Source organism: Tupaia chinensis, unplaced genomic scaffold (genome assembly GCF_000334495.1).
Source record: "Tupaia chinensis unplaced genomic scaffold, TupChi_1.0 Scaffold000063_1, whole genome shotgun sequence".
NCBI lineage: Eukaryota > Metazoa > Chordata > Mammalia > Scandentia > Tupaiidae > Tupaia > Tupaia belangeri.
The window spans coordinates 1,005,504-1,031,370 of record NW_006159521.1 but is presented as its reverse complement, the minus strand read 5'-3'; the positions used below and the strand labels follow the sequence as shown (position 1 = coordinate 1,031,370).

General features: G+C 40.8%; 1 protein-coding gene and 1 non-coding gene across 2 annotated transcripts in view; both read left to right on the top strand.

Moving 5' to 3' along the window:
• ZNF609 (zinc finger protein 609) overlaps nt 1-25,867 on the top strand; it is a 278,967-nt gene that overhangs the window by 15,291 nt on the left and 237,809 nt on the right. The gene's annotated exons all lie outside the window — the stretch shown is intronic.
• On the top strand, nt 10,053-10,157 carry LOC114004979 (U6 spliceosomal RNA). The gene has a single exon (XR_003546920.1). It is a non-coding gene; the product is annotated as a U6 spliceosomal RNA (small nuclear RNA).

Genomic DNA, 25,867 nt, shown 5'->3' with positions numbered 1-25,867 from the left:
AACTGTGGGGTCTTTTTTTTTTTTTTTTTTTTAAAGATTTTTGTTGTAGGGCTCTTGCACTCACAGAAGCAGGGGGAGTGAGAAATCACACCACCACCCCTTCTCCTCCATTCTTCTCTTGAGATTTTGGGCACATATAATATACACATGCCTTGTGTGAGTTTCAAGCCACCGACTCCAGGACTCAAACTAGTCATGTGGCAGTCAGCCACATGGTATCTAGCTACTTTAACTTCCACTCTGTCTACTGGCCCCAGATGCTATCTTGTCTGACCTGTGTATTGTAAATTTTCTTGCTTGCCTTTTCCCAACATTTCTACTTTGTCTTTCCTGTTATCTTTTCTCTTTTTGCATTACATGAAGTTGACAGTAAGCAAGTTCTTTAATCCAGGCTGCTCTTTTGGTAATTAATCAGAAGCTAAAGTTTTTACTTAATATGTAAGAGATGGAATGTCTTTATCTGTCTTTTGTGCAGTTTGTGGACATCAAGCTCTTAGCCAGTTACACTGCATGCCATTCAAGGTAGCTGAGGTGCAAGGTATGTGTAGCCAGTCTGCTGGTTTTAGTTATTTATTTTTTTTTAAGAATTATTTACTTAATTTTATTTATTCATTCATTTAATTTGATCAGAGAGAGAGAGGGAGAGAGAAAGTGAGAAAGCAAGCCACCAGATCCAGGACTCGAATCATGGTCAGCCATGTGGGAATGTCCAGAACCTTAACCACCATGCCACCTGCCAGTTCTCCTGGGTTTGTTCTTTTTTTGTTTTTATTTTTTTGGTTTTTTTTTTTAGAGATTTTTGCTTTGGGGAGTGTACACTTGCTAGAAAGAGACAGAGAGACAGAAAGTGAGAAATCACTCTCCTGGGGGATGGCCACACCGCAATCCCTTCTCCTCCATTCTCTTCTTGGGATCTTGGTCACATATGCACATGCTCCTGGCATGAGTTTAAGCCACCAGGCCCAGGACTCGAACCACGGTCGACCCATGGGAGTACAGCGACATAGTCATGACACCAACTGCTGCTGGTACCTGATTTTTGTTTTCTTTAAAGAATTATTTAATTTTATTCATTCATTCACTTATTTTAATTTGACCAGAGAGAGACACACACATGGGGATGGGGGGAGAGTGACAAAGCAAGCTGCCAGGTTCGGGACTTGAACCATGGTCCGCCATGTGGGAGTGTCCAGCACCTTCATCACCATACCACCTCCTGGCCTGCCCTGGTTTTAGTTATTTATACTTACAGCTTGTGTAGTTGCAGTATAAAAGGAGGTCCATTTTCCATTTTGTAAAGGTTTTTGCAATAGGTCTTGTGTGTTTGCTGGAGAGAGAGACAGAAAGTAAGTAATCACTCCCCAGGGCGTATGTCCACACCACAATCCCTTGTCCTCCATTCTCCTGGGAGTTTGCATACACAGCCGGCATGAGTTTTAAGCCGCCAGGTTCAGGACCCAAACCATGGTTGGCCATGTGGGAGTCCAGTGTCTTAACTGCCATGCCTCTTGCTGATCCCGGAAAAAAATCTATTTGATATATAATTTCAAAATAAAGTTTATTAATGAACTCAGATCCATGCTAAGAAAAATTTGTTACTTTTAGACAGATACGACTCTTAATCTTGTTTGGGCTGCTAATTAAATTTCTTTTTTTAAATCTTATTTTTGTTTTAAGAATTATTTTATTTAACTTTATTTATTTATTTATTTTAATTTGACCAGAGAGGGACAGAGTGGGAGAGAGAGAAAGAGAAAGGAAGCTGCCAGGTTCGAGACTCGGACTGTACTCGGCCATGTGGGAGTCCAGCGCCCTTAACCCGCCATGCCACTTGCTGGGCCCTCCATCCCCCTTTTTTTAATTAATTATTTTTTGAGAGGTTTTTGCTAAAGGGCATGTGCGCGTTCAGAAAGACAGAGACAGAAAGCAAGAAATCACCCCCCAGGGGTGATGGCCATGCCGCAATCCCTTTTCCTCCATTCTCTCCAGATCTTGGGCACGCACGCACATGCACCCAGTGTGAGTTTAAGCCACTGGGTCCAGAACTTGAACCGCGCGGTCAACTACATGAGGTCCAGCAACATAGCCATTGCCAACTGCTGGTCCCGTCCCCCTTTTTAAAGAATTATTTTATTTAACTTTATATATTTATTTATTTATGGGCTGCTAATTAGATTCACATTACCTTTCTCTGTAAGGATTTGCTCTATACCCAACTTGAAGTCACATGTTCTTACTACACATTCTTAAGTTGTCCAGTAATGTAATATTGATGACTGTGAACTTTGAAACCAGCAGCTAATTTCAGTGTATGTTGTTTTATCTTTAGTGGTTGAAAGGACATCAGTTTTAACTGATGAAGTTGTATTGCTTTTATTAGTAAAAGAGCTTTAATACAGCTTAGTGTACTACTGTTTTCTCAGTAGTAATGTTTCTGTGGTGTTAGTAGGCCCTTCCAATCCTGCAAAGCCAGACATCCAGACATTGTGGATTTCAGATGAGTTCCATGAAATCATGTGACAGTGGGAAGTGGAGGGCAGAATCTGACTATAGTCTTTATCTTGTGAAGCATTTGCATAAGAAGGAAATTCGGCTTTAACAAGGTAATGTTTAGATAGGTGGAGAAATGGTGAAGCCACATTTTCTTCCAATAGTAAATCTGTTATACCTGACTGCATGATCTTAAATATTACATTTATTTATGTGTTATCAACATGTGATTAGTGTCATTTTTGCCATCTTTATATAATGTTTTTCTTTCTCCTTTCCTTTTTTTTTTCTTTTTTTGGAGAGTTTTTTTTTTTTTTTTTTCCTTATTGGGGGCCAGCGCTTGCCAGAAAGACAGAGACAGAGAGATAGAAAGTGAGAAATCACCCCCCCCCCAGAGAGGATGACCATGCCACAATCCCTTCCCCTCCATTCTCCTCTCAGGATCTTGGGCACGCATGCACATGCGCCTGGTGTGAGTTTAAGCCACCGGGTCCAGGACTTGAACTGCGGTCGACTATATGGGAGTCCAGCTACATAGCCATTACATCAACTGCTGATCCTTCTTTCTCCTTTCTTGGTAAGCAAAATATTGTTCACATCTTAGAGATTTGATGGAAGGAGACTAATTTTTTTTGGAGAGGATTTTGCTATAGGGCGTGTATGCTTGCTGGAAAGACAGAGAGAGACAGAGAGACAGAAAGGGAGAAATCACCCCCCGGGGGGATGGCCACGCCGCAATCCCTTCCCCTCCATTCTCCTCTTGGGATCTTGGGCATGCACATACATACATGCGCCCGGCGTGAGTTTAAGCCACTGGATCTGGGATTTGAACCACGGTCGACTACTTGGGAGTTCAGCAACATAGTCATTACGCTAACTGCTGGCCCCAAGTGAGATGTGGTGCTGCTAAGCTATCCACAGCCTACGAATGATAGAGGTAGCAAAGGATTACATTTTTCACAAGAAATAAAAATAGTAATACTAAACTTTTTTTTTTTGTATAGCGAAAGGGTTTAGAATCTTCCTTTTAGCTTTTACTATATGGCAAGTGCACTCTTGTAGTCCCAACATTTTTATTTAAGCAAGGATTTCAACCCTTTTAAGAAGATTCCAGGTCCAGCATGTAGCATGGTTAGGTGCTGATCTGTCATGTCCAGTTGTGTGGCTCAAGTCCCAGACTGGGGAACTTGAAAATCACTCCAGGTGCATATGTGTGTGTGCTCAAAATCCTGAGAGGAGACTGGAGGAGACAAGACTGGCATGGCCATCCCCCAGGGGGTGATTTCTCATTTACCCTCTCTCTCTCTGTCTGTCTTTGTCTCCATCTCTTTTTGGCAAGCACATGTGCCCTATAGCAAAAACTTTAAAAAAAAAAGAAAGAAAGAAAGAAAGAAAGACTTTCAGGCCTAATTATAATAATGTGACTGAGCCGGAAATTAAGGAGATTGCAGGAACCGCCATATTAGTCCAGATAGTAATAATTAAGGGCTTATTTGTTTATGCATAGTTTGATTAAATACTTCATTGAGAGCAAATGTGGTTTGCCTAAGATAAACTAATTTCTTCAGTTGGCAGTTTTAGAATTTACAAAGCAAAGAAATGCTTTGAATTTTATCTTGAGGAACAAACAATAGTTGATACAGGTTACTTTAGATCAAGAACTATTTAATAGTAATTGTACCATGATAAAGCTTATTCTCTCTCTCTTTTTTTTTTCATTTACTAGTATTATTTTTTCTTAGTTTCACCAGCGAGAGAGAGGTGTGAGAGTGAGAAAGTAAGCTGCCAGGCCTGGGACTCAAACCACAGTCTGCCATGTGGAAGTCTAGCACCTTAACCACTAAGCCTTCTGCTGGCCCATGGTCAGTATTCAGGGATCAGAGGAACAAAATCTGTCACAGGGGCATTCAGTTTTAGGAAATTAAACTGTGATCATGTATGTACATTACAAAGAGTGGATCATCATATTTGAAATTCATGTTAAAAGAAAACAAAGAATGAAAAGTACCATATAAAGCAGCTGGTTGTTTGACATGGTCTTAGAGACTGTGACAAATAGAAAAGCATCTTTTAAAAAATTAGAAACCTTTTCAATCAAGGCCAATGAAGCCTATAAAATGATTGAGTGTGACCTAGAAATTAAGTAAAATAAAAATGATAAATTCCATAAGCCTCTGCATGATTGATGGTAAGAGTTTCTGTTTCTTTTTTTTTTTTTTTTTTAATAATATGTGCTAAAAATGGAAAGGCAGCTGGAGAATTAGACTACCTTGATCAGTATATGAAAGATCCATCCAAGGATGAGAAAATTAGATAATTTCTACTTCTGGTTTTATTTTTTCCCCCCTACAAAATTACAGCTTCTAAGACAAATAATGATAAATGCTTAACTGTTTTTAAAAATATTTCTTCTAATTAGAACATGGATTTTTAATTTTTTTTTAGATTTTTGTCATTGGGTATATATACTTGCCAGAGAGAGACAGTGAGAGGGAAAGTGAGAACCCCTCCCTCCAGGAAGTATGGCCATGCCACGATCCCTTCTCTTCCATTCTCTTCCTGGGATTTTGGACATGCATACACAAGCACCTGGCATGGTTTTTAAACTGCTGGGTCCTGATTCAAACCATGGTCAGCCAGGTGGGAGTCCAGTGTCTTAACCATTATGCCACCTGCTGGGCCCAATCTTTTTTTTTCTTTCTTTTAAAGTTCTTTTTTAATTTCCTGAGAGAGAGACAAGGTATCCTGAAAGGGTCTCATCTCACCAAGGTCCTCTCCCAGCCTCTCACTCAGCCAGGATCATGGGCACACCTGTTAACCTGTTCAGGTGTACATGGGAACCAAACCCTGGAATCTCCCATATGGTTCCAACACGGTGCAGCATTGTTCCATTGCCTTAAACCACCACAACTAAGCCTGAATAAATCCTTGTTAAAGTACAGGAAAAAAATGTAAGGAAATCTCAGGAATTATCCTAGAAATGTTAGCATATATTTAGTATTTACAACAGATTTTTATCTAGCTTTCTAAGCTTTTTTTTTTTTTTTAAGTTATTTATTCCTTCCATGAATGAGATGAGAGAAAGATGGAGAAGCTGCACTCCCTAGCAGGGTCCTAATGTTGCATTCCACCCCCAGCCTCAGCTAGCTCCAGATCATGGGCCCACACATACCAGGCATACTCAGGGAGGTCTCTGGATGAGAACCTGGAGCCCCTTCCATGTGGGTCAGCCTGACAGAGCATCATGCTTTCCTGCTATGCCATTGTTGAGGCCCTCTGCCTGGGCTTTTTTTTTTTTTTTTGCTTTTTTCAAATAACTAATTAAATGAGATCAAATTTATCTACCTATGAATTTAGGAAAAATCAGGGATAAACTATGGAACACTTGGTGAAAGTATAGCCCCTCAAGTCAGAAGTGGCAAAGTCATTCTAAGAGATTGGTGTAGATTTCAAATGTGATTCTGCCTGTAAGGATTCAAGGTGGAGGGACTAAAAACTACCATATTGAAAAGTTGGTAAAAATTAAGATTAAAGACTGAGATGACTTGGAACTGTTCATGTAACACTGGGATCAAGGCAGTGGGTTAATTTGCATAAGGAGAAGTCAAATATGACAAACTACTAATAATTGTATGTGGACAAGTTGTTACCAGTGGACATTATTTAGTTTGAAAAGGATTTTGGTGGGACCAGCAAATGGCATAATGGTTACGTCACTGGACTCCCATGTAGTTGACTGCAGTTCGTGTCCCGGACCCAGCAACTTAAAGCTCATGCTGGGCCCCTGTGTGTGTGTGTGCCCAAAATCCCTAGAGGAGAGTGAAGTAGAAGGGATTGTGTTATGGCCATCCCCCCTGGAGTGATTTCTCACTTTCTGTCTGTCTGTCTTTCTGATGAGCACATGTACCCTATAGCAAAAATTTCTCTAAAAGAAAAGGAGAGAATTTTGGCAAGTTCAGGCTAAAGGCAATTTAAAAACTTTAGTTGTAGGATGATAGAAATTGTTTTGTTATAAATTAGCAAACTGACTCCTGGCACTAAGTACTTCTGCAGGTATATACAGTCTCAGCTGAAAAATTTTTTCCCTATAAGGTGAACACAAAGCTCACCTCAACTAGTAGAAGACTGTTTATTGCTTTTTGTTGTTGTTCTATTCCAGGTAAATATTTATTTTGTTGTAGAAATATTAATGAGTTCCATGTCAGGGTACTGTTCTAGTTTGTACTGAGAGCATTATACTACGTATGGTATATTAATTATCTCAGTTTTTTACAGATGATATAACTGAGACTCAGATAGGTACAGTGACTTGCCCGAAGTTATTGACAGTAGAATTGAGTCTTCTGCCTCCTCACTTGTCTTGTGTTGTTTTTAATTCATGACATTGCCTCTGGAGACCATCGGACGACCCAGTATTTTGTCTGGAAGAGTTTAAACAATGACTCTTAGTCTTATTTGACATCAATTTTTTTTTTAAGAAGTTGTTGTGTTTTTTTTTTTTTTGGAGAGATTTTTGCTATAGGGCATGTGGGCTCGCCAGACAGACAGAGAGAGACATAGAGACAGTGAGAAATCACCCCCCCAGGGGGGATGGTCATGCCGCAATCCCTTCTCCTCCATTCTCCTCTCAGGATCTTGGGCACGCACACACACGCGCCCGGCGTGAGTTTTAAGCCACCGGGTCCGGGACGCGAACCGCAGTCGACTACGTGGTAGTTCAGCGACATAGCCATTAAGCTAACTGCTCGTTCCCTTTTTGAGAAGTTTTTGTATAGAGCGCGTGTGCTCACCAGAAAGACAGAGACCCAGTGGCTTGAGAATTATGCTGGGTGTGTGTGCTACGTGCTCCACATTCCAAGAAGAGACCAGAGAAAATAGGATTGTGGCATAGCCATCCCTTCAGTGCAGTGATTTCTCTCTCTCTGGTGAGCGCATGTGCCCTATAGCAAACACTTAAAAAAAAAAAAAAGACAAAGGGGTCCCCGCTGGTGGTATGATCGTTGAGGCAACATGCCCAGCTGTGTGATTCAAGCTCTGGACCTGGTGGTTTACATGACAGGCTGGGAACATGTGCATGCATTCCAAAAATCCCAAGAGGAGAATGGAGGAGAAGGGATTGTGGTGTGGCCATCTGTCCAGGAGTGCTTTCTCGCTTCTTTTGTTCTCTCTCTGTTAAGTATATGTGCCTTATAACAAACTCAAAAGTAAAATGATAAAGGGGCTATTATCAAATCTTGTTGAGTGATGAAAAGAGTATATAGAACTGATCACCAATTCTTAGGATCCTGTATTAAAGAACACCTTTTTTTCATTATTTTATTTATTTATTTAATTCTATTTGTTTTATTTATTTATTCTCATGTTTTATCTATTTATTTTATTTTCCTGTTTTTATTTTTTAATTTGACCAGAGAGAAAGGGAAAGTGAGAAAGCAAGCTACTGGGCCTGGGACTCGAACCATGGTTGGCCATGTAAGAATCCAGCGCCTTTAACCACCATGCCACCTACTAGCCCAAGAACGCCTTTTTTACTTAGAAATTATTTATTTAGCTTAGTTATTGGGCTACTCTTTTTTTTTTTGGAGAGGTTTTCTTTTGCTATATGTTTGCTCGTGAGAAAGACAAAGACAGAGAGAAAGGGAGAAATCACCCCCCTGGGGGGATGGCCATGCCTCAATCCCTTCTCCTCCGTTTTCCTCTCGGGATCTTGGGCATGCACATGCATGCTCTGGGCGTGAGTTTCAGCCACCGGGTTCGGGGCTCGAACTGTGGTCAACTACATGGGAGTCCAGCGACATAGCCATTATGCTAATTGCTGGTCCGGGGCTACTCTTATCAATAGTAAATTAATATGTTAACCGTAGAGGTTGTAGAAATTAAAAAAAATAAAGTCAAGATTTTTGTATTTTTTTAATTAAAACTTGTTTTAGTTGCCAGACGGCACATGTGCTAGCCAGAAGGAGAGAGGAAAAGCACCGCCAAGGGGGTGTAGTCACACCTCTACCCTTTCCTCCATTTCTTCATCCCATCAGGGTTTTGAGCATGAACGCACAAGCAGTCGGCATGTTTTTCAAAATGCCAGAGGCAGAACTCAAACTGTGGTCAGCTAGGTCGGATCTGGCTCCCTACATACAGCGTTTAACCATTGTGCAACAGGACAGGCCCTAATGAAACTTTTAATTTTGAGATAAGTGTAGGTCTCATACAGTTGTGAGAGTAATGAAGAGGGATGCCTTGTATCGTTTACCTAATTTCCCCAAATGGTAATGTCTTGCTAAGCTATGCTATAATACTGACTTTGATCCAGTTCACCTTTTTTGTTCAAATTTCCCCAGTTTTGCTTGCCCTTATTTACTGTGCGTGTTTTGTTCTGTGCAGTTTTATCACATGTGTAGGTTCACAATATGCCCACCTCCACAGCTGAGGTGCAGAACAGTCCTGTCATCCCAGCAGTCCTTCATGGCGTCGTTTAGAGCCACACTCAAAGTCCAGTCAATTCATAACAGACATTTTCCATGAACTTTTGGAAGATCCATTATCTAGCATGACACATTTTGGTTAAATTGATATTATTGTGTCGAGTAAATATTGTTTACTATTGAGCCATTTAGTATACTATTAATTATGTTTTCTGTGTAACTTTCCCCTCTAGGATTTAATATTATTACTTTTCTCGTTTTCTTGCCTTGTTATGTCCTTATCACTAATTAATTCTTTCAGACTCTCCAACAGATCTGTAAACCTCACAAATACAGTCAAACATTGAATAACCCATCATTTCATTTTTATGTCTCTTTTTCTCCCTTTTTCTTCATTCTTCTTTTCCTCTCATACGTCTCTCCTTTCCTTCCTGTCCTTAACACCTGTCATCTGTTTAAATAGCCTAAACTGTGATGATTGATGCCATCGTTCCCTTTAGATAAAATGCTGCTTTAGGACTAGGACTATGGCATACAGAAAGCAGTTCACTTGTTCACAGGTAACTTTCTTGGAGGATAATGCGCTTACCAAAGAGCACAGTAAGTGCGTACATCTTAAGTGTGTGGCTCAGTTTTTGCATATGTATACAGCCATATAGGCACCTGGCTCAAGCTGTAGAACATTTCCAGCATCCCTACAAAGCTTCCCTGTGCTTTGCAGTCAGGCGTCCCCTCCTAGACATGACCACTTTTATCACCTTTGGTTGATATTTAAATTGTGACAGATGGGTGGTTTAAGTCTGACAGACGTTTTACACTTAATTTAAGTGTATACATGGGATTTCCAAGAGTTTGGTTATGTTTAGAATATCTGGTTTGTGGACTAGTCATATTTTGGGTAGCAACTATGTATGGATGAGACTGAAGGCTGAGAATATTTAGGAGCAGTTAGGCATTTTTTAACAATTACTTAATTTCACTTTTTTTATTATCATTATTATTTAATTTGACCAGAGAAAGACAGTGGGGGAAGTGAGAAAGCAAGCCACCAGGTCTAGGACTCAAACTGTGGTTGGCCATGTGGAAGTCTAGCGCCCTAACCACCATGCCACCTGCTGGCAGTTATCATTTTAAGAAATGTGGGTGCTCACTTCAGCAGCACATATACTAAAATTGGAAGGATACAGAGAAGATTAGCATGGCTCCTGCACAAGGATGACATACATTCGTGAAACATTCCATATTTTTTTAAAAATGTGGGAACTACTTTGTTTTCTAGCCTTCCTCCAGACTTTTTTTTTTTTTTTTTAAGAATTACTTTATTTAGCTTTATTTTTTTTAATTTTGACCAGAGAAGGGCAGAGTGAGAGAGAGAGGAAAAGTGAGAAAGCAAGCCTCCAGGTCCAGGACCCAAATTGCAGTCAGCCATGTGGGAGTCCAGCGCCCCTAACCACCACGCCACCTGCTGACCCCATAGACTTTTAATAAATTTACATCCTCTATCCTGGAAAGGGGAATTCACACTCTGCCCTAGTAGATTTGAAGACTGACAGGTAATTGAGACAGTTTACAACTACTAACAGAGCAAGCTGAAGTAAGAATGGAGAGGAGGAATGCCAGCAGTGTGCCACTAGGATTCTGCTCATTGAGGAAACCAGTACTAATAGTTCATTCATTCATTAATTGATCAAAATATTTATTGAAAGTGGACTGTGATCCAATCGCTTTTTGTTCAGTGGTAAGCAGAAGAAACCACCCCCTCAGCTCTCAGGGTTCTTGCATTCAAGTAGAAGAAACAAATCTTAATCAAATAATCACACACCTGGGACATGGGCATGACAGGTTATGCAAAGGTAATGTTGTTGAGGTGAAAAGGTGGAGGAAGAGGGTGTGGCCCTGAGACAGGCTGGAGAAGCAGACAAGGGTTAGATATTTTTAAGAATATGCATGTGGATTCCACCCTTTTTATGGGTAGTCTAACAGAATAGTTGGTTGTCTTTTGAAAGAGTTTTCTTTGTCCACTCCTTACATTTACTGTAATAGTTGTGCAGGAGATTTGGAAAGGGAGACAAGGTCTAGAAAATAAAGCCAAGGCAGGGGCCAGCTGGTGGCATGGTGGTTAAGGCAATGGGCACTCACACATGGCTGACCATGGTTCAAGTCGTGGACTTGGTGGCTTGCTTTCTCACTCTCTCTCTCTGTCTCTTGCTAGTCAAATTAAAATAAATGAGTGAATAAACAAAATCTTTTAAAAAAAAAAAGGAAGAAAGAAAAGAAGCCAAGGCAATTCCTTGTATTTTCTGAAAAATGCTAAGTTGTTTTATTTATTTTTTTTTCCTTTTCCTCAAACCCTATGAACTTGACCTTGTGGTAGAAATGAGGAGATTGAAATATAGAAAAGTTTGGGCCAACAGATGGCATGGTGGTTAAAGTGCTGGACTCCCATGTGGCCAACCACAGTTCGAGTCCAGAACCTGGTGGCTTGCTTTTTCACATTCTTTCTCTCTCTGTGTGTCTCTCTGGTGAGCACATGTGCCCGATACCAAATTTTAAAAATAATACATTAAATAACTTATTCTTTAAAAAAAGAAATACAGGAAAGTTATTTTTTGACTCAATGATTCTGTGTGTAGGGCTAAATCTTAGGTCTCTCAATTCCTAGCTTTTCCCTATCATTTACTTTTTTCTTAAGAATTTGACATTACTTTCTCTTTAAGGCAGAAAGTTTACCTTTGGGGGTAGGAACTAAATTATAGAGGGCTATGTGGCCCTCCAATTATAAGGGAAGGAGGGCTGGCAGAACTTTTTGTTTGCTTTAGATAATCTTTGCCTTGTGCTTCTTGACCTACTTATTCACAGGTCTTAGGGGTTTTACCGTATAGGTCAGTTTCACCTAGTGGGTCCTTTTAAAGTTGGGACTTAAATATTTACATGCAGGGGGAATTAAAAAAGTTTGTAGAAAGTGGAATTAAGGTGTGAGTTTATTTTTTTCGAACTTTTGGAAGACTCCTTGTATTCAGTATGTTGTTTAGTTTTCTGTGGGGTGGGACATAGAAGTATTGACAAACATCAAGCATCTGCACCACGGAGCCCTGTTGGATAGCTGTGCTGGTGGAAGTGACGTTGCTTAGGTGAAATTGAAACAGGCCAAGCCTCATAATCGTTGTCTGAGAATAGCAACCTGTGAGGACCGTAAAACTCTCCATGAACTGCAGCATATAAAGACTCAGGGACTGAGGGATGTAGTTTTACTCTTCTGTCCTGAGGTGACACGTGGTCAGAGGAGCTCTGGTGAATTGGATCTGTCTACTCAAATTGGCACCATTAGTCTGTTCTTTATCTAATCTCCATTGGAGATATAGGCTGAGAGCTATAGTACTAGAGGAGATGACACAGTTCCTTTGTTACAGTAATTAATGTAATAAATTAAGGGAGAGGCCCAAAGGGAAGTTGATTATTTCTCGTTAGAGCCCTAGGTGGAAATTCAGTTGATTAGTGAGCTCCCATGAAGTGTGGCAGGTGTTGAGGGAGATGCCTGTTCTTCCAGCTGGGTAGGCACAGAGTCACCGAGGATGGTTTACATGTAGTACTAGCCTCACCTGAGGCGGGCTAAGTGGGAAATGATTTCAGGGTAGCATCTGCAGTTCAGGGGAGATGCTATATAATAACATGTAGTCTTCTCAGCAACTTCGTTGTATCACACTGGTTTATTGAGAGTTCCCTGTGGTATCAAACAAACCCTGTGAACCCTCACATAACTTGGATTTGAAGGCATGTCCTATCAGAGGGGTCAGGAATCTAGTGGGTTGGAACAATTGGTAAAATAAATAGTCCATATGTTAAAACTTTGGGCCTTGAGATTGGTATGTTGGCCCTGAGAGATTTTTGAAGCATGATGGAGTCTTTCTGTCATGCACTTCAGGGTAGGGTTTTGTGACCCATATCTGAAGGTAGCAGGAGCCTAAAAAGAAAACCCAGATCACTGACTTCATAAAAGGAGAAGGGGTTGTCATTTCCTTCCATAGTACTCAAAGAACATCAGTATGACCTGTGATTTAATTTGCAAAGAGATTAAATTTGTTTTTAAATTTTCTTAATACTTTAGGTGCCCTATAAAGTTATAATCATGAGGCCCAGCCACTGGTAGGGTAGATGCTGCTACTCAGCAGGGTGTGACTACATGGGAGACCCAGGTTCAATTCCCAGCCCACCCCAAAAAGCTGGGTGCAATAGTGTACACCTAGCTATTCAGAAAGCTGAGGCAGGAGGATTATGACATAGAGATCTCGTATAAATAAAAAATATTTTAAAGTGTGGGGGAGTTAAAACTGAAACAGTTTTCTCTTTAAGTTAAGATACCAGAGCTTTTTATTTTTATTTTTGGAGAGGTTTTTGCTATAGGGTATGTGCGCTCACCAGGCAGAGAGAGACAGAAGGCGAGAAATCACCCCCCAGGGGGGATGGCCATGCTGCAGTCCCTTCTCCTCCATTCTCCTGTCAGGATCTTAGGCATGCATGCACACACACCCAGCGTGTGTTTTAAGCCACCGGGTCCAGGACTCGAACTGCGGTCGACCACATGGGAGTCCAGCAACATAGCCATTATGCTAACTGCTGGTCCCAAGATACCAGAACCTTCCAAGAATATTTGGAGGTGATATGGTGGTTAAGGGCGCTGGACTTCCACATGCTGACTGAGTTTCAAGTCCCAGACCTAGCAACTTGCTTTCTCACTTTCTCTCTCTGATCAAATTTAAATAAATAAATAAATAAAATGATTATTTTAAAAAAAGAATATTTGGCTCATCTTACATTTCTGAATTATCTAACATTTTTCCCATTTATATTCTCATAATATGCCTAGAACATGATGGATTCTCCCTCTACTTTATAATGAGAAAATTAATATTTAATGAAGTAACTTGGCTCACAACATGGCTAGTGTCAGTGGAAATTTGAGTCCAGAAATCACATCTTTTAATTCTAAGTTCTTTTTACTATACCGTGCTACCTCCCTAAAAATCAATTTTTTTTTTTTTTTTTATCTTTGGTGTGCAGCTTTTGGAGAATACCTAGCCAGACAGCCCTGGCATCTTTAATTTATGTGTGTGACCTGTGTGGTTCCAAGTAGATTATACACAGTCATGCACAGTTGTCACTTGCTCTGGCCAAACCCTGTAAGAAGATTGATCCAAAACCCATAAGAAGAGGAGGAGGTAGATACATTTACAGTAGAATAGTATTGGACATTTTGCCAGATTTTCTGTGGGCAATTAAAAATTAAAGGAATCTTCTCTCTTTGAAGCCCTTTAGAATGGATAATAGAGTGTTATCTGGGTGGAATGAGAAGTACTGTTTTTGTTGTTATATTTGGACACAAGTAGGGTCCAGTTACTGTTTATGCCCTCTGGGCAGGGACACAGACCTCACTTGAAAAATTCTTTTCATCCTTAGCTTTCTTGAAGAGAGGGCTTGTTCATTCCTGAGATAAAGAAGTGACATGTGCCCTAAAAGCAATGAAAAGACCTGAAATGTGTAGTTTACAAATGTACCAGTCTGGGCTGGGGTCAAAGATGGATTTGAGTTTCAGACAGGAAACTGGAATGTGAGCTTCTGTCATTACGATGCGCTGCCTCTAACCACGCGTGGGTACAGGGCGTGGAGAGTGGTCGTCATGCCCCATCTTGGTCCCTTAGGCATATCCATGCAGAGAGGAGCTTCTTAGTGATGAGGTGCACAAACAGCACAAATAAGACTGACAAGTCATGGGAGACAAGTGGTTCTAGGCTCGGGTGAATCGAGGTCCTGTTAATAAATAGGAAAATGCAGTACCGTGAGGCAGGAGAGATGGAAATACTCAAAGAAGCTTTAGTTGTAAGTGACTTGTGATCTCTTTAAGGTATTGGGTCTCCTGATTCTGTACTTTCTCTGCTGTGGAAGCAAGAGGTCAGTACTTTTCATTTCCAGCTTGCACATTAGTTACCCTACCTCCTGGGGTTAAACATCTCTGCAGTGACCTGTCAGGGAGTTGATTATTAGCTGTATAAAGCCAGGGATGCTGTAGGGAGCAGATGGGAAGTGGTTTGGCTACTGCAGCCAGGCTGATTAAAGAAGCCTTGGCAATTTTACAGTGTGTCTTTGGAAATGTACCACCAAAGTTACTGTGAAGCCTGCTGGGTTTGGAAAGCTGGATTTCTGAAAAGTCACCTGATTGAAAAGGAGTACTTAGGAAATCTCTTATACTTGTAAAAAATAGGTCAAGGGCTTGCTAAAAGACCATCAGGACCAGTCAGATCAGCCCTCAGGGTATATTTTCTTTATTTGGATCCTGGTCATTCAGAAATCCTGGATAGCACTTGATAGAGACACTAATAGAGTTGTAGACTTGAAGAGTCCTCAGTGTGTCCTGGCTAACCCTACCGGTAACACGTAGGAGAATCTTTTGTGTATTTAGTTACCAGGTGATTATGCTTTTTCTGCTCAGATACTTTGAGTGTTAAAGATATGGCCTAATTAAACATTGTGAGTCATCGTCTAAAATCTCAGGTTATTAAATTTTATCTGAGTTAGGTTTTTCTGTCTTTCTTTAACTGCTACTCACTGATACTATTTCTACTCTCACCATCATGGAATAACTTTTGTCATATACTTGAAGCTAACCAGTCTGTCTCCTTTCAGTGTTCCTCTTTCCAGACTAAGAAATCGCTTTTTCCAAGACCTCTCCTTCTGTCTAATGGCTTTCCAGTCCTTTGCTGTTCTGTGCTGCCCAGGGTGTCCTTTCATTTCATGACTCTCTCACAAAAGATGTGGATTCTAGAAATGAGCACAGACCATTATTTGAAGTTATTTATTTATTTGTTTTGTGAGAAGACAGAGACAACACCCCCAGTAGGACCTTAATGCTGCCATCCACCCCAGGCCTCCATCAGCCTTCGATAATGGGCACCACAGGTGCTGGGTGTGCTCAGGGAAGTCTGGACATGAACCTGGAACCTGCCCATATGGGCCAATCTTGCAAAGCATTGTTTTTTATGGCTATGCCACTGTTTTCCCCACTGTATTGATTTTGGCCTCCCATTGTTTCCAGAAGTAATTAATATTTACATCAAGTTTACTCTTCAGGTTACAAAGAGAGACAGAAGGCGAGAAATCACCCCCCAGGGGGGATGGCCATGCTGCAGTCCCTTCTCCTCCATTCTCCTGTCAGGATCTTAGGCATGCATGCACACACACCCAGCGTGTGTTTTAAGCCACCGGGTCCAGGACTCGAACTGCGGTCGACCACATGGGAGTCCAGCAACATAGCCATTATGCTAACTGCTGGTCCCAAGATACCAGAACCTTCCAAGAATATTTGGAGGTGATATGGTGGTTAAGGGCGCTGGACTTCCACATGCTGACTGAGTTTCAAGTCCCAGACCTAGCAACTTGCTTTCTCACTTTCTCTCTCTGATCAAATTTAAATAAATAAATAAATAAAATGATTATTTTAAAAAAAGAATATTTGGCTCATCTTACATTTCTGAATTATCTAACATTTTTCCCATTTATATTCTCATAATATGCCTAGAACATGATGGATTCTCCCTCTACTTTATAATGAGAAAATTAATATTTAATGAAGTAACTTGGCTCACAACATGGCTAGTGTCAGTGGAAATTTGAGTCCAGAAATCACATCTTTTAATTCTAAGTTCTTTTTACTATACCGTGCTACCTCCCTAAAAATCAATTTTTTTTTTTTTTTATCTTTGGTGTGCAGCTTTTGGAGAATACCTAGCCAGACAGCCCTGGCATCTTTAATTTATGTGTGTGACCTGTGTGGTTCCAAGTAGATTATACACAGTCATGCACAGTTGTCACTTGCTCTGGCCAAACCCTGTAAGAAGATTGATCCAAAACCCATAAGAAGAGGAGGAGGTAGATACATTTACAGTAGAATAGTATTGGACATTTTGCCAGATTTTCTGTGGGCAATTAAAAATTAAAGGAATCTTCTCTCTTTGAAGCCCTTTAGAATGGATAATAGAGTGTTATCTGGGTGGAATGAGAAGTACTGTTTTTGTTGTTATATTTGGACACAAGTAGGGTCCAGTTACTGTTTATGCCCTCTGGGCAGGGACACAGACCTCACTTGAAAAATTCTTTTCATCCTTAGCTTTCTTGAAGAGAGGGCTTGTTCATTCCTGAGATAAAGAAGTGACATGTGCCCTAAAAGCAATGAAAAGACCTGAAATGTGTAGTTTACAAATGTACCAGTCTGGGCTGGGGTCAAAGATGGATTTGAGTTTCAGACAGGAAACTGGAATGTGAGCTTCTGTCATTACGATGCGCTGCCTCTAACCACGCGTGGGTACAGGGCGTGGAGAGTGGTCGTCATGCCCCATCTTGGTCCCTTAGGCATATCCATGCAGAGAGGAGCTTCTTAGTGATGAGGTGCACAAACAGCACAAATAAGACTGACAAGTCATGGGAGACAAGTGGTTCTAGGCTCGGGTGAATCGAGGTCCTGTTAATAAATAGGAAAATGCAGTACCGTGAGGCAGGAGAGATGGAAATACTCAAAGAAGCTTTAGTTGTAAGTGACTTGTGATCTCTTTAAGGTATTGGGTCTCCTGATTCTGTACTTTCTCTGCTGTGGAAGCAAGAGGTCAGTACTTTTCATTTCCAGCTTGCACATTAGTTACCCTACCTCCTGGGGTTAAACATCTCTGCAGTGACCTGTCAGGGAGTTGATTATTAGCTGTATAAAGCCAGGGATGCTGTAGGGAGCAGATGGGAAGTGGTTTGGCTACTGCAGCCAGGCTGATTAAAGAAGCCTTGGCAATTTTACAGTGTGTCTTTGGAAATGTACCACCAAAGTTACTGTGAAGCCTGCTGGGTTTGGAAAGCTGGATTTCTGAAAAGTCACCTGATTGAAAAGGAGTACTTAGGAAATCTCTTATACTTGTAAAAAATAGGTCAAGGGCTTGCTAAAAGACCATCAGGACCAGTCAGATCAGCCCTCAGGGTATATTTTCTTTATTTGGATCCTGGTCATTCAGAAATCCTGGATAGCACTTGATAGAGACACTAATAGAGTTGTAGACTTGAAGAGTCCTCAGTGTGTCCTGGCTAACCCTACCGGTAACACGTAGGAGAATCTTTTGTGTATTTAGTTACCAGTGATTATGCTTTTTCTGCTCAGATACTTTGAGTGTTAAAGATATGGCCTAATTAAACATTGTGAGTCATCGTCTAAAATCTCAGGTTATTAAATTTTATCTGAGTTAGGTTTTTCTGTCTTTCTTTAACTGCTACTCACTGATACTATTTCTACTCTCACCGTCATGGAATAACTTTTGTCATATACTTGAAGCTAACCAGTCTGTCTCCTTTCAGTGTTCCTCTTTCCAGACTAAGAAATCGCTTTTTCCAAGACCTCTCCTTCTGTCTAATGGCTTTCCAGTCCTTTGCTGTTCTGTGCTGCCCAGGGTGTCCTTTCATTTCATGACTCTCTCACAAAAGATGTGGATTCTAGAAATGAGCACAGACCATTATTTGAAGTTATTTATTTATTTGTTTTGTGAGAAGACAGAGACAATACCCCCAGTAGGACCTTAATGCTGCCATCCACCCCAGGCCTCCATCAGCCTCCGATAATGGGCACCACAGGTGCTGGGTGTGCTCAGGGAAGTCTGGACATGAACCTGGAACCTGCCCATATGGGCCAATCTTGCAAAGCATTGTTTTTTATGGCTATGCCACTGTTTTCCCCACTGTATTGATTTTGGCCTCCCATTGTTTCCAGAAGTAATTAATATTTACATCAAGTTTACTCTTCAGGTTACAAAATTCAGTTGCTATTGTATTTATAAGAATTAATTAGGGCTGCTTGTGGACTAGGGGGTAAGGTGACTGAATCTCACGAGGCTGACCACATGGTTTGAGTCCTGGACCTGAAGCCTTGAGAAACATTTTCAGGCATGTGCGTGTGCCCCAAATCCCCAAAGGTGGGAGAAATGGAGGAGAAGGGATTGCAGTGTGACCATGCCCCAGGCAGGTCTCACGTTCCCTCTTTCTCTCTCTCTTTGGTGAACCCTCTGGCAAATTAAAAAAATACTATTTAGAATTCTGTTATTGAACTGATTTTAGTACTTCAAGTAATATCAAGGAAGGGAATATATATAATATATATATATTATATATATTATATATTTATATTACTGAAGATAAATTATTTTTATACACAACAGTTTGAGTGTAAGATTCTTGACTAACAATTTTTTCAGAATTTGACAGATATCCATTCTCTTTTAACATCAAAGAGCAGTCTGAAGTCAGCCCCAATTTTGCCCTTTTTGTTTTTAGAGGTTTTTGCTATAGGGCGCATGCGCTCTCCAGAGGGACAGAGAGAGAAAGAAAGCGAGAATTCACCCCCCAGTGGGGATGGCCACGCCACAATCCCTTCTCCATTCTCCTCTTGGGATCTTGGGCACACATGCACATGCACCCAGTGTGAGTTTAAGCCACCAGGTCCGGGACTCGAACCACAGTCGACTACACGAGAGTCCAGCGACATAGCCATTATGCCAATTACTAGTCCCAATTTTTCCCTTTTTAATTTAAAAATTTGCCAGAATATATGCAGATTTAGCTTTTTTTTTTTTTGAGAGGTTTTTGCTATAGGGCGCGTGCACTCGCCAGACAGACAGAGACAGAGATATAGAAAGTGAGAAATCACCCCCCAGGGGAGATGGTCACGCCGCAATCCCGTCTCCATTCTCCTCTCAGGATCTTGGGCACGCACGCACATGCGCCTGGCGTGAGTTTTAAGCCACCGGGTCCAGGACGCGAACCGTGGTCGACTACGTGGGAGTCCAGCGACATAGCCATTACGCTAACTGCTGGTTCCCCAGATTTGGCTTTTTATATTAATTTAAAACATTTTTAAAAAATTGATAATGGGTGCATGTGCTTTCTAGAGAGAAAGAAACTAAATAGGGTGTGGTCAGACTGCAGTCCTTTTACCTCCATTTCTCCATCCTTTAAGGATTCTGGGCTTGTGGGCACACACACTCAGCATGGTTTTCAAGCTGCTGGGGCTGGGACTTGAACCATGGATGGCCAATGGGATCCAGCTTTCTATCACAGCACTTACTGCTGCTCTACAGGCCTGGCCCTAAGTTGGTTTTTTTTTTTTTTTGGAGAGATTTTCACTGAAGGGCGCGTGCGCTCGCCAGACAGACAGAGAGAGACATAGAGACAGAAAGCGAGAAATCACCCCCCAGGGGAGATGGTCACGCCGCAATCCTTTCTCCTCCATTCTCCTCTCGGGATCTTGGGCACGCACGCACACGCGCCCGGCGTGAGTTTTAAGCCACTGGGTTCGGGACACGAACCGCGGTCGACTACGTGGGAGTCCAGCGACATAGCCATTACGCTAACTGCTGGTTCCCCTAAGTTGATTTTTAAAATATTCTTTTTACAAATTGTTTTCTGGGACCAGCAGATGGCATAATGGTTATGTCGCTGGACTCCCACATGGCTGACCATGGTTTGAGTCCCAGACCTCATGGCTTCAAAATCACTCTCGGTGTGTGTGCATGTGTCTCTAAGATTCCAGAAGGAAAATGAAGAAGTGATGGCAGCGTGGCCATCCCACCTGAGGGGCGATTTCTCACTTTCCCTCTCACTGTCTCTGTCTCTGTCTCTCTCTGTCGAGCACAAATAACTTAAGCCAAAAACCTTAAAAAAATGTTTTCCTTTATTCATGATAGAACACACACACAAAAGAGAGACAGACAGAGAGCCCCCGCTGGGGACTTGTCATGCTGCATTTGTTTTCTCGTAATTCTCCATCTTGTTAGGACCCTGAGCACATGCTGGAATTCCAGCACCAATCAGCCATGTAGGATCCAGCGTCCTCTGCACAGTGCTTAACCATAACAGTGATGAATAAAATTAAAATAATTCTTAAAAAAAAAGAATTATTTAAGTTTATTATTTTTAAAGAACTATTTATTTTTTAATTTTATTTATTCATTAATTTATTTTAATTTGACCAGAGAGAGACACAGCGATAGAAAGAGGGAAAGTGAGAAAGCAAGCCACCAGGTCCGGGACTCAAACTGTGGTTGGCTATGTGGGAGTGTCCAGCACCTTAACCACATGCCACCTGCTGACCTCAATTTACTATTATTATTTTTAAATTTGTTATAGAGCACGTGTGCTCAATGGAGAGGAGAAAAGTGAGAAAGCTTTGGGGCTAGTCTAGATTGTTTTTTAAGTTGCTTTTTTAAAAAAATAATTATGTATTTAATTTTATTTTTATTATTATTATTACTTTAAAATTTGCTATAGGGCACGTGCACTCACATGAGAAAGAGAAAGAAAGTAAGCCACCAGGTCTAGGACTTGACCCACAGTTGGCCATGTGGGAATCTTAACACCTTAACAACTATGCTACCTCTGGGCCCCCTTAAGTTGCTTTTCTTAAAGGTTACATGAATCTTTTTGTTCTTTATTCATGATAAAGTACATGTGCATGCACATTTGAGAGAAAAATAAGCACACCCTCCACAGGGTTTGGTCACACTACAGTCCCTTTGCTCCAGTCTTCCAGCCCATCAGATCTTGAGCACTTACATGCGTGATGCCTGGTGTGTTGTAGGCTGACTAGGCAAGGATTCAAACTTCAGTTTCCATGTGGGATCTGGTCTTTTGAGCAGTGCTTTACTGTTTTCCCATAGATACAGTCTTAAGTTGATTTTTTTTAAAAGAATTATTTATTGGGGCTGCCAGGTGGCATTATGGTTGGGGTGCTGGACTCCCACATGGCCTACCACAATTTGAGTTCTGGATCTGGTGGCTTGCTTTCTCACTTTCTCTCTCTGTCTCTCTATAGTTAAATTAAAAAGATAATAGTAATAAGTAAAATAAAAAGAATTCTTGAATAAAGAATTATTTAATTTTATTTATTATTTTATTTTTAAGTTTGCTATAGGGCATGAGTGCCCAACAGAGGAGGAGGGGAGTGAGAAAGCGAGCCACCAGGTCTGGGACTTGAACCAGTCAGCCATGTAGGAGTCCAGCATCTCAACCACCTTAACACCTGCTGGCTCCCTTTAATTGATTTTGATGAAAATGTAGTAAACCTTTTCAATCTGTATGCAAGATAACTTTGTGCAAATCAAGATGTTACTCATTAATTGTGTCTTTGATGGGTTGCTTTTCTTTCATTTGTTATCATCTCTTCCTCAGTTTTTCTTCAATAGTATTAAATGTTTTCTCAGTTCCCCTCCTCAGGCCCAGCCACAGTGGTGGAGGTGGTAGCGTGGCGCTCTGCAGTACTGGAAGCCAAATAGCCCACCATGGGTTCAGAGTCAATGTGATACATCCTGGGCACACTCATGCCCAAGATCCTAACTAGGTGAGGGTCTGGCAGAAGGAGATCACAGTAGGACAAGATTCTGTAGAGAGTACTTGTTTCTCTCATTTTTTCTCATCTGCATTTTCTCTGTGGTCTCTCTCATGAAATAAATTAACTTAATTAAATTAAATTTCCCTTATTGGGCCAGCTAGGTGGTATAGGGATCCCATGTGGCTGACTGTGCAGTTCAAGTCCGGGACCTAGTAGCTTGAAAATCACACTTGTATGTGCCTAAAATCCCAAGAAGAAAATAGAGGAGAAAGGATTGTGGCATGGCCATTCCCTTTTAGGGTTGATTTCTCACTTTTCCTTTCTCTGTCTCTCTGGCAAGTTCATGTGCCTTACTGCAAACTTAAAATATATACATATATTTTAATTCCCTTTCGGTTGTCTTTTAATTGTCATTTTCTTTGTATCTGGAAAAATATCTTAAGTTTTCTTGTAATTCACTGATCCCTTTTTCATAGCTTCAGTTGTATGTATTTTTCTGATTTCTGTATGAATTTTTAAAAATTTGATTTATTTCTTGGGACCAGCAGTTAGCGTAATGGCTGTGTCACTGGACTCCCACGAAGTCAACTGCGGTTCGCGTCCTGGACCCGGTGGCTTAAAACTCACGCCGGGCGCATGTGCGTGCGTGCCCAAGATCCCAAGAAGAGAATGGAGAAGGGATTGCGGCGTGGCCATCCCCCCTGGGGGGTGATTTCTCGCTTTCTATCTCTCTGTCTCTCTCTAGTGAGTGCACACGCTCTATGGCAAAAACCTCCCCCCCCCAAAAAAAAATTTTTGATTTATTTCTTCAGAGAGATGGACAGGAACCCCTGCCAGGTCTTGTCATGCCATGATTCTCCCCAAGCCTTCCAAGTCATCCAGAACCACAATCGTGCCTATGAGTGCACCGAGGTTTTCGGATTAACCAGGAATTCAAACTCTGGACCTTCCCATATGGCTCCAGTATCACATGCAGCTTTCTATTGCCCGTACCACCATGGCTAGACCATCTGTATGAATTTTAATCGATATTGCATTTTTTCTTTCTTTAATGTTACAGCCTTTGTCCCTTTAATGGAGTTACATCTTCTCATTTCAGCCTGTTTACTTTTTAAAGAATTATGTATTTAATTTTTATTTATTTATTTACTTTAAATTTGCTATAGGGCACCAGAGAGAGGTAGAGGGCAATTGAAAAACCAAGCCACCAAGTCCCGACTCAAACCAGAGTCAGTCATGGGGGAGTACAACACCTTCACCGCCACGCCATCTGCTGGCCCCTCAGCCTGTTTTCTTTCTAATTTTTTTTCCCCCCTTATTGGCATACTTTGTTTATCCTGCCCCCTACAACATGCCACTCAGTACAGTAGAGCAAGAGTGTCCGGAGCTTTCAGTGAGCACTATCTTATATGTTTATATGCTTTCTTCTATGGACTCCTCCAGACTCTCTTCTCCATTACCTTGCTAGTTTCTAGAGGAAGGTCTTTCAAATCAAAGGAAACATAATGTTTTTCCAAGGATAATACAACATGGGGTTATTTTATCATTTATCTAGGTGTTAAATTACATATCAATGATAGTGTAGCTCTGGGGGACAGTGTGTAATTAATGTAGGTTATGCTCTAAGCTAGCCACAATTACAAAGACTACAGAGGTGGTAAGTTATGATTTGGGAAAGAACTGTGCTCTAGCAACCCTCTATCATGGAGATTGAGTTGGAATTTTCTTTCCTAGAAATGTTCTCTGTTCTGTTCTTTTTTTAAAAAATAATTATTTATTTTTAATTTTATTCATTTATTTTAATTTGACCAGAGAGACAGAGAAAGAGAAAGAGAGAGAGAGAGAAATTGAGAAAGCAAGCCACCAGGCCTGGGATTTGAACCATGGTCATCCATGTGGGAGTGTCCAATACCCTAACAACCATGCCACCTGCTGGTCCCAATGCTCTCTGTTCTTCACAACAGAAGTATTTTCAGTACCATGCTCCACTGCCTTACTCACTGTTTCATTTGCTGCTGTGTTCCCAACACTTAGTTTAGAGCCAGGCACATAATAGGCAGTAACTAAAAAAAATTTTTTAAATGAATGAATCCACTATTCTGCTCTTCTGGGGAGGCCCTGTCTTCTTTTGTAATGTTAAGAATTTCAGAGAGTTTACTAAAAAATTTCTTCAGAATTCTAGATCATTTTGCTGTACTGTCTCTCCATTCTTTCGGGATTATGTTTACTTTCCCTTGTAGGTGGCATTTATTTTTCATAGTTCCTACCTCTCCAGTTCCTCCCCCACTTATGCTTTGCTTTGATAAGGCTTGAGGTTTGCTAACAAAAAGTAGTTGGTTGCTATTCACATTAAGCTCTCTACTTGGTTAAGAGGTATATTTTCTTCTCAGATCTGTTACCGTATGGCAGATCAATGTGCACACCTCTCTTAAATCTCACTTGCTATCAGCATTCACCTGGTATAGCTTTGCTTTCCTAGGATGGCATCCTTTTTGTACCAACATGGTGGTTCTTTTACATTGTTCTTGGTAGGTGAAGAAGTACATTTTTTCTTGCCTTTGTCTTTGTAACATTTACCTGTTAGATACCCACTCTGCAATATACATTCACATTACCATTCTGCTCTTTCTACTAGGTTATCTTAAGAGAGTTATTTTCATGGATATAGAACGATGTTGGACAGAGGAAAAGCAAGAGCAAAAAACTCTTTGATTTTATCATAAACTTATACCTCTATGATATATGCTGACTGCCAAGTTTTCTGGACACTCCTGAGAGACTCCTTAGGTCTCATGACCAAGGTCAGGAGACAGTAGAGAGAAATAAGTTGCCCTTTTAATATCTCCCCCCATTTTTTAGCCAATCTTTGTGTCATTGTGTGAGGCTCCGCGTTTGTCAATACAGTCCCATCAATCTTATTTAAGAAAATAGACAGTTATTTCACATGCTGCTGCTATTTTTTTTTAAAGCATTGTCTAGTTTTTGATAAGATAAACATGTTTTTTCTTTTTCTATGTCTTTGTAAGTACTTAGTGGGAAGTGAGAAAGGCCACATCGAATCTTACCATTTGGACATAGTTTGAAACCTGGAGTTTAATAAAGCTGATTTAACCTCTCTGAAATTAAGCTGATTGATTGAGTCTTCTCTAAGAATTATCTCCTCTAGTTGCAGTCTTTGCGTCATGTGCTGAAGTTTTTTGTTTTTTGTTTTTCCCATTTCTGCTTGCCTCCCTCTTTTACTTAGCCATTAGGAAACTTTTCCACCGATAGTAGAATGACAGGGAATCTATACTATTTTTAGTAGGGAAAAGTCTTGTTCAAAAAGGGCTTTTAAATCTTATATTAGTTCATGTTCTAAGTATCTGATAATTCATTAAAAAGCAAGGCAAAAGAGGGTGTGAGTAAGCTGGGCTAGAGCTCGAATCTGTGATTTGCCAGGGCCTATATTGATTGAGGGAGGATTGCCAGCTGGCAGTGGTAGTAGAAATAAGTCTCTCAGGAACGGGAAACTAACTCTAGAGAACTCCTAGTCAAGACTTACCGCAGGTTGGGCAAT